General features: G+C 42.9%; 1 long non-coding RNA gene across 1 annotated transcript; it reads right to left on the minus strand.

Annotated features, from left to right (window-relative positions):
* Positions 1 to 6: 6 nt before the first annotated feature.
* LOC125918630 (uncharacterized) lies at positions 7 to 10,177 on the minus strand. Its single transcript, XR_007456519.1, has 5 exons — positions 9,740 to 10,177; positions 7,344 to 7,378; positions 4,022 to 4,101; positions 1,619 to 1,674; positions 7 to 264 (listed from the first exon to the last, which is right to left on the minus strand). It is a non-coding gene; the product is annotated as an uncharacterized LOC125918630 (long non-coding RNA).
* Between the last annotated feature and the right edge of the window lie 3,380 nt (positions 10,178 to 13,557).

Genomic DNA, 13,557 nt, shown 5'->3' on the forward strand with positions numbered 1-13,557 from the left:
GTGTGTGTGTGTGTGTGTGTGTGTGTGTGTGTGTGTGTGTGTGTGTGTCGAACTCTCCAGGGAATTTCGGATTTGACAGAGAGACAGTGAGTGGCAGGTGGCAGCTGAGCCACTGATGGCAGTGCTTTGCAGGAACCAGTGGACTTCCTGGGCCAACCCTCCCAGAGGAAGGCGTGGTTGTTCGACTCTTCCCTGGATTCCACGAGATCCTAAGTATCCTTCCAGTAAATTTACACTTTTACTTAGGTTCTCTCCAGCTGGTTTCTGTTATTTGCAAACAGAAGAAATGCACGTTAGAGGAAACCAGCGTCTCTAAGTTGGCTGCGTGGAGAATTTTGGCGTCGCTGAAGAAAGTGGCGGGAGGTGGGAAGGACAGCTGAGTGGAGAGTTCGGGTGAAGGCTCTAAAAATAATCCCCTTTCTTCAGCTACAGGCAAGGGGGCTGCTGATGGAGCCGTGCAGAGGACTGCAAGGGGCAGTGCCGAGTAAGGGTGGGTTTTAAATACTCATTCTTTTAAAAAAAGCTTATTTATTTTGAGAGAGAGAGAGCAGGGGAGGGGCAGAGAGAGAGGATGGGAGAGCCCGATATGGGGCTCAATCTCGTGAACCTGAGACCTTGACCGGAGCCGAAATCGAGAGTCAGATGCTTAACTGACTGAGCCACCCAGGCGCCCCTAAATATTCATTTTAAAAGCTGAACGCCTTCTCTTCCTCTCTTCTCTGCTTGCTCCAACCACTTGTTTTGAGTCTCCCTCCCTCAGCTTCTTTTCTTTCCAAGGTGCTAACTGCCAACAAAAGGGCCGTGGAGTCTTTTGATTCCAGGATATTGCTCTGAAGTATCAGCCATTTGCAGGGAGCCCAAGAAAGGAACTCAAATGGTGACTTAATCCTCGTCCCTTCTCTCCACCTTCCCAAGTATCTCATCACGAAAACGTTAGAAGTCAAATCTTGTCTCTGGCCCAAGCCATCTACTTCGATGAGCTTACTGGACGCCCCCGGGAAGGAAGGGCTAGATTGGGAAAGGGAGGTGAGTTGCGAATTTAAGAAACTACACCAAATCTAATGTGGGAGGAGGGAAGGAAGAAGAATCTGGACCATTTATTTGCAGCATGTCTTACTGACAGTTAAATACGGTGGTTTGTTCTGTTTTCTGCCACTCGAGGGTTATTTAATTAAATTCATGACCTAAGATGCTAACCAGCCCCACATCTAAAATAATTGCTTCTCTGTTGGGGAGATGTAAAGCCGGGACTGGTCTTTCCCTGGCCGACAGCTCTCCTTTCTGAGTCTGGATTCGCATCTCCACTCTCCTCCCCACGTAATTTGATCTCTGTATTTGATCCCCATTTAGTAGTACACTTCGCCAAACAGATGTCTGAGTAATTAAAATCCCACATGGGCACACTAGCCTGTGAGTTACATCTATTTAATAGTCAGCTCAGAAACTTTTCACCCTCGGCTTTTCTCCCATCCTGGGGTCCTAGGTCCCTGGCCTTTCGCAGGCTTCAAATACTAGAGTCCAAACCGGTTGCGTTTGTTTCCTGCATTCACAGAGCCTGTCCCCATTTTCGGACTGAATTTTCCTCGCAGATCCCTGATCTCTTTCTCCTTCAACTCACCTGGATTTTCTGTACAGTTTTCCACCAGCATTCAAATTCCCATTAGATGAATCAGCCTACATTTCATTCATGCCAGCACCAGCAATAAAAAAAAAAAAAAAAAAAAAAAATCAGAACAATGTTGTTAGAACCATGGATTAAGAGCACCTTTTATTTTTTCCCCCTGAGGCATAGCCAAATATTTCAGCCTGAACAATCCCCCATTTTTTATCTTTAACTATTTGAGATCAAATACTGGAAACCTGTTTGGTTGCTACAGGTCACCGAAAGATTTTGATGGCCAAAAATTATACAAGAATGTGTGTTTGGAGTAGGAAAGAGAAGTTGGAAGGATTTATCACATGGAATTTACTCACTTTTGAGAGATGATTTAGATGCAAATTTATTTAAGAAAATGTAATGACAGTGTTCTTATGATGAATCTTATGATACTGATATAACATTACATTAAATTTTAGGTTAATGCTGTAATTTACAGTAGGTAAAAGAATTTCCATTGGAGGTGATGGTGCATACTGCCTTTAAGAATATTGTGAAATGAGTATGTATTTCTCTTTTTTGATACCTATCAATTCAGACTTGAACACAAGCAGATAAATACTTAAAAAAATTTTTTTTTAATGTTTACTTTTTTAAAAGAGAGAGAGAGACAGAGGGCACAGAAGGGGCAGGGAGAGAGGGAGACACAGAATCTGAAGCAGGCTCCAGGCTCTGAGCTGTCAGCACAGATCCCAACGCAGGGCTTGAACTCAAGAACTGTGAGATCATGACCTGAGCCGAAGTCAGATGCTTAACCGACTGAGTCACCCAGGCGCCCCTGCCCCTGCCCCGCCTCCCCAGCAGATAAGTGAGTAGGTGACAGTCATATAGCAAAATAATTCTTTATTTTTCTGCTTTTAAATAGACTTCCAGGGCATTTAACTGGATTATTTTATTAAAGTTTCTCAGGACATGCATGTTTCTTGTCAAGTTCCTTTGTATTCACAACATTGCAGGAAAAAGAAAATAATGTAATCAAAAAGCAAGCAACAAGTTCAGAAGTTAACCAATACTATTTTGCTTATATGTAAGGAAATTCTAAAGCTATTTGTCTAAACTTTGTGGTCATGATTGTACTTAAAAACTAGGTGAAAATCCTATCGTGCAATGGACGCTGTGTTTGGCGATTTCCACAACTCCTAGCTTGTTACCTGCACTGGCAAAGGCCAGGTACATAAACAGAGGCATAAATTAACAACAGGATTCTTAGACAAACGGTGACGTGGAGTAGGGAGCTAGTCTTGCCGGAAGGGTAGACGAGTTCCACACGATGGGTGTGATTTCTTTCCCTGTTTATCACCTCGCATCCTTATGAACCTGAGGGCTCCGGAGCTGGCTGGGCTCAGGATAACCTCCCCTGGCCTGTCCCCAGCCCCCTTCCCATCCATGCAGATTGTGCTTCCTCTAAAAGTTCAGGCCATTTCTTTCCCTGATCCAAGCCTTCTAAGGCTTGTTTCCCTTGCAGTCATTTCTTATCTCATGCCCATCCAAGCTCTGCTGTCAGCTTCTTTAAGATCACTGGAAAAAAAAAAAAAAATTACTAAAACCAATAACCCATTTCTGGCTTCCCACGGCCTTAGTGTAAACTGGGGAGAATTTTTCTTGAGCTCACAAAGTTGTGAGGGTCAAATGAGCTCCTGTGGATGAAAGGGCTTTCTACGTGGTTACATTGGCCACGGAGCTTGGGCTCCAGCTCCAACTGCCGGGTTCAAATACCATTTTCTAGCTATGAGAACTTTAGCAAGCTACTTAACTTTCCTGCACTCCAGTTTCTTAATGTGAAAACTGGACATCATAAATGTACCTAAATCCTGGGGTTGTTCGGTGATGGTTACAGGAGACAACTCCTGCGTATTACAAGGTCAGAACATGCTTGGAACGGTCCCGGTTTTAAGCCCCGGTAAGTGTTAGCACAAATGCAGGCATCAGCTAATTCCACACAGCTTCGTCTCTCTCCAGCCCTGGGCCTTCGGGACCTGTCCTCATTTAGGCACTGCGGAAAGCCAGGCTATATCCTTTGGGCATGGTCCGAGACAGCTAAGGATGGGGCAGGACGTAAGAATCCTGAGCACACGTGTAACTGGCAGGCACTTTTAACTTTTGCCCCTTTCTTAAGTCCTGTTCACTCGCCTTGGCTTCTCCTCTGATGACGTTATTTTGAATGATTTGTTTATCTTGCTATTTCAGTTGCTGCCTATTTGTACTTAAAGCCACAAAGATAAACCCTTCCTACTCTGGAAAATGGGGACAGTAAAACCATCTATCAGAGGAGACAGGGATGCTTTTGAAAAAGAAACTGGAGCAAAAAGCATTTGTGATCCAACTATCATCACATGAAATGACGTGGAAACAAACAAAACATACAAACAACAAAAACCTGGCTTTCTGAAAATGGGATGATTCTTCCAAATGAACTTTCTTCCTCAAAGTGGTTCCATCTGAATCTGTAATACGTAGCACATAACTCATAATACAATGATGCTACTGTCGCCTAAAGTGTTGGGATTTTCTTCTTTGAAAAGGCTTTTAAGGACCTTTGTGCAAATACTAACTCTGCCACTTTATGATATTTATGACAAATGCCTTTCTACTTCTCAACTTATTATTTAGTACTTTTATCATTTTTGACATATAGAAGTTCTCAATGCTTAAGCAAATGTATCTATATGATATCTTTATTGTTTTGTGGTTAGCTTTTTCCATCAAAAAAAAATCACTTAAATATCCACTTAGATTTTTAGTTCATTTACAGCTTCATTTCACATTTGTCTCTTTAATCCATCTAGGATGTATTTGTTTAGTAGGAAGTGACCATCTAATCGATATTTTTTTTTCTCCCAAGGAATAGATACATTTATCTAGAAGCATAATAGATTTCTCAATATACTCAAATATTTTTGTTTTTGTGGTTTTTTCTCTTTTTTGGTATAGATCCCTTCTAGTTCTTGTCAATACTATTTATATGTAAATGGGGTCTTTAAAAAAATGTACATATATCCCAACAGGTTATTGCTGGATTACTGGAAAAGTTACTGATTTGTAACTTTTAAAAGTTATTTTAAAAAAAATTTTTAATGCTTATTTTTTGAGAGAGAGACAGCGTGAGTGGGGGAGGAGCAGAGAGAGAGGGAGACACAGAATCCGAAGCAGGCTCCAGGCTCTGAGCTGTCAGCACAGTGCCTGACACAGGGCTTGAACCCACGAACCCCAAGATCATGACCTGAGCCAAAGTCTGATGCTTAACTGACTGAGCCCCCCGAGCGCTCTGGTAATAGCTATTTTTAATAAGAACTTTTCAATCAAGTCTCTTGAGTTTTCTAGGCAAAAGTATCATCTGCAAATAAAAGTAAATTTTCTTCTGCTTTTCAATATTTTACCTATTATTTCTGTCTCATGTCTTATTATAGAACTATTTTAGCATAATTTTAAAGAACAGTATTAATAGCAGGCATCTTCATACCTCTTGTCATACCATTAAGTACTGAAATTTTAAAAGACACATAAAAGTAGACTGAATACTAAAATGAAGTCTCATGTGCCCATTACCTAGCTTCAACAATTATCAACATTTTTGCATACACTTTTAGTGCAATTATAAATTAATCTAGCCTTTCTGGATGCTAATTTGGAGATATCTATCCAAAAATGGGTCCAGCAATTCCACTGCTAAGCATTAATCCTATATCACCAATGGACATAGATTTTTTTTTAATGTTTATTTAGTTTTGAGAGACAGAGACAGAGACAGAGAGAGAGAGAGAGAGAGAGACAAAGCGCGCACTGGGGAAGAGGCAGAGAGAGGGAGACACAGAATCCAAAGCAGGCTCCAGGCTCTGAGCTGCCAGCACAGAAACCAACGTGGGGCTCGACCTCACAAGCCGCGAGATCATGACCTGAGCCCAAGTCGGACGCTTAACCGAATGAGCCACCCAGGCGCCCCGGGTATAGATATTTAAGAATGCTCACTGTAATTGTATATAATTTTGAAAAACTAGAAAATAGACAAAATGTTCCCCAATAGGTGAATGAAAAAGTATGGCATATTCACATAATAATGCCCAGCTTTATGAAAAATTTTGGTAGACCTATAAGCTGATGTGGAAAAATATCCAAGGTACTTTATACAATGAAAATAGCAAGTGCAGAACAATATGTAGAGTATGATTCTGGTTTGTTTTTTTTTTTCAAAGGGGATGGTCAGATACTTTTATGTGCCAGGAAACTTTCTGGAAGGATATGTAAGAAACTGTTAATAGAGGTCACCTCGGGGAGGGAGAATGAAGAGTGGGAATGGGAGGTTGAGGAGTTAACTCTACATTTTCCCCTCTTCCTTACAATTTGGATGTCTTACCATCAGCTTTATTATTTTTATAAAACCTTATTAAAGGATATGATGTTGGCTATCGATTTAGTATTTACTAAGACGTTTTTAAAAATTTTGTTGTTGTTTTAATCAGAAGTGTTAAGACTTTTATCATCTATTAAGATAGGATGTTTTTCATCTGTGACCTAAATGTATGATGTTATTTCTATTATTTTCCTATTATTAAAATTCCTTACATTTCTAGAATAAAAGCTACCTGACCATGTTAAAAATGAACTTCATTGAATTTATTTAACTTTCTTTTTTTTTCCTAAGATTTTATTTTTTTTAAGTAATCTCTACACCCAACCTGGGGCTTGAGCTCACAAGCCTGAGATCAAGAGTTGCACGCTCTACCAACTGAACCAGCCAGGTAGGTGCCCCTAATTTGCTCATATATTCAAGGAGAATTTGGCATTGAATTTCATATGAGTTTGTATGTTTTGAGTGTTTTTGTAATATTTGATAGGCTTTACAATAATTATATTTGCTTCATAAAATGGGTTAAATTTTTACATCTTTATGCATTTAGAAAGTCCTTCGAAATTTGCAATGATTTGCCTATAGGGCTGAGCCTTATTTGATTTCTTCTCCAATTCTGATCTACTTATTTTCTTCTATTTCTTGATTCAGTTTGGGTGATTTATGTTTTTCCAGAAAAAAATGTATTAGCTCATAGCTAACTATACATAGTATTCTCATATAATTAAAAAACAAAACCAAAAATTTTTCCACAGCTATTATATCTCCTTTCTCTTCTTAAAAATTTGTATCTTCTCTTTATTAAATAGATTTGCCAGATATTTCTCTTTCTTCCTATTTTTTTCCTAAGAAATTACTTTTAGAATTGATTCCATAGTTGTTTTTTGTTGTTTTCTAATTCACTGATTTCTCCTTCAATCCTTCCTTAATTCTCCTTTTCTCAAAGTTTAATTTTTTGTAAGTATTACTAAGTTCACTTATTTCTATTCGTTCTTGTTGGATTTCCCCCTGCTAAACAGCGTTACTAAGGTTGGTATAGTTTCAAAGGACTTTTGGGTATTTCTAACAATTAAATCTACTCTTAGAGGAGGAAGTTTTTCTATCACTGATGTGATGATGGCATTTAAAAAAATGTGACTCCGTCCCTTGTGGCAAATTTCTAAAGAATTTTTTAAATGTTTGACTAATGGAAATACAGTTGCAGCAAGCTTGTGGCCTATTCTGAAGGGGCCAACACCTCTTTGTACATATAAAACCAGTACATTTGCTTTTGCTAGAACATTATCTACCCTCATAAATTTGAAAAGAATCAAGTGACAGGATTTAAAGAGTAGCTCTCACCATTTGCTTAATGGGATGTCCTCTCACACGGCAATCTGTAACCAAAGATATTTTTAAATGATTTTTCGTTTGGTGAAAATGTGTTTAAACGCCTTCCGCGTCAGCCTGGTTTCTTACTTGCTTGTAATTGAAGTTAGCGTCAAATAAAAAAGTAGATATTTCAAATGCAAAGGTTAAAAAGTGTTCACATGAAAGGATGACAAAGTGTTCTCTGCAAAAGTCAATTCACTATGATGATGTAGATGAAGGCAGAACATTTTTTTAAAACAACTTTTAACACTCTGATAGGCCAGATTATAAGCAATAAAAAGAAGTAATAAAAAATAATGTGCCTAGAGAAACGTAGATTTGCAGGTGTGACCTTTGCCAACATACGTAGCAGATCACCAGATCCACGTGTTTGTAGATTATGTAACAGTATTTAAATGGCCAGGAAAGGAAGAATTTTGTGGTCAAGAAGGTAGAAATGTCCTTTTTAAAGGATGAACCTGGCCAGTCCCATCTCAAATAACTGTTGACCAAGTTACAGATGGTTGGCAAGGCAGGTCGGAGGAAACAGAAAGGTCTGACAGAGTTGCAATAAACAGGCCAAAAGCAAGTGGCTGTTATCATTAAAAATGCAAACTTATTGAAGTCTTCAATATTTAAAATAATGCAAAGAAAATCTGTTTTGAAAGCATTCCTGAAAAAATTGCTTTAAAGGCTTTTACATAAAATTTTAGGAAAGACAGAACATGGCTTTACGAATAAACCAAAAACATATAACTAGACACACCCCCAGTGAACAATTTTATGATCATGATGGAAAACATGTTTATATATATGTATACATACACATACATATACGTGTAGATATATATATACACGTATACATACATGTATACATATATATACACATACATACATTGTATGTATGTGTATATATATATATATTTGTTTTGCACCTACTTGCATTTTAAGTTTTTTAAGCTTCCAAATGTTTAAAACATATAAGTGACTGTACTCTAGGAATTTGCTCTTGAGACATTAAGGAACCACTAAATGAAAAAGCAAACTTTTATCTCTATGGACTTCAAACAGAGGCGTGTATATATAAATTTATGTATTCAGTATTGGTCTTAACTGGTTGCCTTTTAAAACAATTTAGGGTTAACAGGACAGTAAGCCAGAGCCAAAAATAACCTCAATTTTGTTTGTTACTGTGGCTGTGAAATTTTCAGTAAAGCACAGACCTAAAGCCTAAATGCTGCTGAAGGATTACCTAGAAAGCAGAGCCTGAGGCCAAGTTTAAGTGCTAAGATTTTATTAGGAGGTACAATCCCAGGGCAGCAAGGGCTAGGGGAAATGCAAAGAAAGCAAATACAAGGCAGCACATCACTGGGCTGAAGACAACTTCACAAGAAAGTACAGCTGACTGCTCAGTCCCAAAGGAGGGCTTCCAGACAAACCATACAAAGCCATCCTATCTTGAGATCGTCTGTCTATGGAAAAATAGGAGTTTACATGCTGCCTATTTCTTGCTTTCTGTCCTTTTTGGTGCAAGTTTGCCTCATGGGGCTCTAATGCCCCCACTCTCCTGGGTATGCCACATGACCTCTGCAGGCTACTGCCTGGGAAGCAAGAGCATGCTGAACCTCAAGGTTTTTCACCGGAATCTAGGACTGATGGGAGGAGCCAGAGCCTCCTACCATCAGAACCCAGGTATGAGAGAGGCAGCGCTGAAGCCTGACTCTTAACTAGAGGGCTGATGTCCCAAGAAGCCACAGAAGCAGAGGCCAGGCCTCTGCATTTGAGCAAGAGGCTAAGGGGGCTGGGGGGGGGGGGTACTGAGCAAATCTGGGGAGTTGCAGAAACTGGGTCTGGTATCCTATTCCTAGTGGTGGTGTTCACTGATTCTTAGGGGAGGAGTCCCTCAATTCAGAGAGAGCACACATTTTAGGTCTCAGATTTTGTAAGCCAACGTGTCCCTTATTCCTCCACTCTCCCTAGACGCTACTTTAACTCTTTTCTCCCCCTTTCTTGAGGTGTAATTTGAATATAATACAATTCACCCATTTGGAGGCTACGGCGCGATAAACGTCAACTACAGGTCTTACACCCACCATTCATTCCTATGAAGATGTGGGATTGTTCCACCACCCCCAAAAGTTCCCATCCGCTCCTTTGTTCCATCCCAGGCAACTGCTTTCCGTCACCACAGTTTTGCCTCTTCCAGAATGTCACATACAGAATTATACAGACTGAGGCCATTCGTGTTTACCTTTCCCCCCACTGCACAAGGTTTTTCGGCTCCGTCCATGTTGCTGCATGTATTAACGGTACGTCCCTCTTGCCTCCGTTTTGGAGAACTTACCATGTGTGCTAAGGGTCGGGTATGTTTACCTGCATGATCTCACCTGGAATGCTCACAACCATCCTGCTTCACCGTGGAGGGGCCCAAGGCTCAGGGAGCCCAGCCGTGGAGTTTGGGGAGGGGCCCCAGGCCGACTCCCGCCGGTCGGTCAGCCCGGCGGCTCCGCACACCACGCTCCGGAGCCCGACCTGCGGCACCTGCCGTCCAGCTCCAGGGGGCGGATGGGGCCTGGCCTCGCACAGGCTGGGGCCGGACAGCTCGGGACTGAGGCCGCACGGAGGCTCCCCGAGGTCGGAGCCCCCGGCCCAGCCGCCGGCCTCGGGGGAGCAGCCGGCTGCCGCTGAGCGGCCCGCCGCGGCCACTTCCACGAGCGGAGGCGGCACCGCCGCGGAGTTCCGGGGGGCGCGGAGGGGCGGCCGCAGCTACCGCCACGGCCGCGTCACCGCGCGGGCCGCCGATCGGGCCGCGTGCCTGGGCGCTTCACCCCGCGCCGCCCCGGCGTTTCCCTCCGCGCGCGGACGGCGCTACTTCCCGCCTCGGCCACCGGGCGCGGGAGCCGGGTCGTCGGCGTGGGCGCGGCGCCAAGCGACGCCGCCGCGCTGCCTCCTCCGCCCGAGGGGCGACGGCGAAGCGCGCGGGCCTCCGCTTCCAGAGGTGGCCGCCGCGGCCCTGCCCCCAGAAGGGAACGGATGAGGTCGGCGGGCCGCGGTCGTTTCCCCCTCCGCGGCCGCGTCGCCACGATAGTATCTGGAGACTTCATCTTAGGGACGCAGTGGAGACAAAGATGATGGTGTTTTGCCCTGTGGCGTGGAGCGGCCCGCCCGCCGCTATTGTCTGGCTGCCTGACGGGCGCAGCAGCTCTATTTTTCTTACTCCGAACGTGGTTATTCGGGGGCAGCAGAGGGACTTACAAGGAGGCTTTGTCTGCAGTAAAAGAGCTGTTGCGAAACGGCCTCTCCTGAATGGCCGCCCGGCCGCCCTCAGCGGGGACCGCGCAGGGGACCGCTGGCGATTTTTTTTTTTCCCCATATCAATTAAAGAAAGGACAAAATCTGCATTTTCCTCCCCACCTTTTTCATTCGAATGGGAGCCTGAGTGTCGGCCGCAGGAAAGAGCTGCCAGCCGCCTTAACTTACTTGATCTCCTTTAATATTTTATTTTTTAGCTTTTCTAGTTGTTTTTTTTTTTTTTTAATGTAATCGAGTGCTTTTTGAATCCTTAAACGGCCTCTGCTGTCTCAGAAATAATTGAATTGGAAAGCTGTGGAGGTGGGCGATGCTCACACGGACGCACGGATGGTTTGTTTTGTTGAATCCACCCTGGTGCCTCCGACCAGAAACAGCCCCGGGTGAGGGTGTGGAGGGAGGCGGGGCGGGGGGGGGGGCAAGGCTGGGGGGGGTTAAAGTTTTTTGGGGGGGGGGGAATCCCATAATCGTGTGATTTTTATGAACATCCACTGCAAATGCCAGGTGGGAGAAGGCGAGAGGCAACTAGACCCAAGAAAGGGGCTTCCGGTCCGCCACCTGCAAGGACAAAAGAGGGAAGGAAGTAAGAGTATTTTTTTGATAGCACCAAAAATTTACAACTTCTGCTTATCTCCCACACCCCTCCTTTTCTTTCTCTTCACAGCATTTATAACCACCTGATAATGTGTATTTCACATATTTATTGGGTTCTCTCCCCACCTGATACAAACCTAGGAGAGCTGGGGGTTGCTGTGTCCTGTTGTTCCCTGGAGCCTAGTACAGTACCTGGCAAAGTACTGGAGGCTTTGTGAATATTTACTGACATCGGCGATTAAGAAACAGACGTGACACATTTTTTAAAGACACCGGGAAGAGGAACACGAAACCAAAAGCCGCCCGACACGCAAGGAGCACCCATGTCTTCAAACCCACCCTTTTCGTTGTGGAACGACAATTGATAAGGACAGCCAAGAGAGAGTCATACCGCCGTTCCATTTTCCAAAGAAGAACAAGAAAATAAATGAGCTCGCGCTTCCAGGACGCTTTCCCTCCATTCTGGGGATTGGTTGTGCGAGTGAGGGGAGCCTCCCGAAAATCTGTGGGGAACATGGAAGTCCTTTTCTTTTCCTACGTAACCCTCGGCACATGCTCACCTGTCTGCTGAGCACGACACGGGGCTTTGGGACATTCAGAACACGAGATACGTGTCAACGTTCTGTAAATATTTTTCTGTTCCGGAGTGTCTAGGTCATGTACGGTACACATGTGGGGAATGTGTTTCACCTGAAAATTAAATCCCTTTTTTATACCTGAACATCCTTTTTATACCTGGACTAAATCCTTTTTGTGCCTGAACATCCTTTCAAAAATGGCCCCCCAGGCTGCTGATTTATAACTGATGGATTCTTTCTGAAGGAAATGAAAATGGGGTGCTTGAGAGTGAAGAGAAGCAGAATAGCCAGTATATTTCCTTTAAGGAAATATACTGTCTCAACCTCCTTTCTTTGGAACTTTGATTAGGAAAGGACCACACCTTGGCTAGGAAAGTTTATAATACCTGTCAGAGTATAGCGGACGGGTTGGAAAGTTCTTCATAAAGAGTAAGTTTAGGATCTTCTATTTCGGTGCCTCAGCCATCAACTAATCATGGCATCCTGGTATGCAAGACTGGAAGTATCCTGGGAGATCATTCATGCATGCGTTCAACAAGTATACTACATTTTTTGAATGTTATGTATCAGGCATTGTTCCAGATGCTGCAGATATAGCAGTGGGGGAAAAAACAGACCAAATTCTCTCCCCTGTTATATGTTGTTCCACTTCCAAGCCCCTTCCATCCTTTCACTACATCTTTTAAAAATCAAGTCCTTTTAAAAAACCTAACTTTTGGCCAAAGGAAAAAAAAATCCGTCTCTCAAATTTTCCTTTTATGGCTATCGTTTTTAATAGTTTAAAAATGACTTTCCTGGATTCCTTCAATCGGCTATTATACAAGTGAAGATAATTACCATCCAATCAGCTTTCACCCTTCTATGAGAATGTTTCCTTCACCTAGCCTGCCCGCACCTGACCAGACCAGTCTTATGGTAGCATATAATAAAACATGATATGGAGAATAGCAATATTAAAATTTTAAGAACACAGGCGTTCCTTTCCCCAATTGTGTTTTTTAAGGAGTAAACTGAATGTTAATATAGAGACTCAGAACATGAACGTATAACAAGGTTCTAAGGGTGTAACCGAGTACCAGAAGGAATTTCAAGCCTATATTATCATAGTCGTACTAGCTCGGCTTTTTTGCAGCAATCTTCTCTAAATGTTCTTCCTTTCGTTCAGACTAAAATGCTTACTGGCCCAAAGGTTCCCTGAAGACTATGCCTTAACTACTAACTATGGCCTTCCCTCCTTCACACTTTAATGTGTTGTAGTTCAAACACGCTTAAACATTCTTCTGAGCTATCCTATATTCCTGTTCATTCTCTTCAGCCTAAACAGAGGAAGCAGACCTCTCCGTCCTCCCCATCTTTCCTCACCTTCCTCTACCGGTTGCTCAAATCTAGGGGTTGGAACTGTCCCCAACATGCTAGTGACTCTCAACCCTGGTTAGCATGGTAGAATCATCTGGGAGGCTTAAAAAAATACTGGCTTCTCGGGCCTACCCCTGACCAATGAATTAGAATCAGTGGGGGGAGAGTTCCAACACTTGCATTTTTATAAAGCTCTCAGGAAGTGTGAATGAAAGCCAGTGTGACATACAGAGCAGTGGACAACTCAAGTATCTAAGGCAGTGATTCTCAAACTGTAACACTTCACAATCACCCGCAAGGGCTTGTTAAAAAAAAAAAAAACACACAGGTTGCTAGGTCCTACACCCTGAGTTTCTGATCCAGTGGAT

This window comes from Panthera uncia, chromosome B4, assembly GCF_023721935.1.
Source record: "Panthera uncia isolate 11264 chromosome B4, Puncia_PCG_1.0, whole genome shotgun sequence".
In the NCBI taxonomy this organism is placed as follows: Eukaryota; Metazoa; Chordata; class Mammalia; order Carnivora; family Felidae; genus Panthera; species Panthera uncia.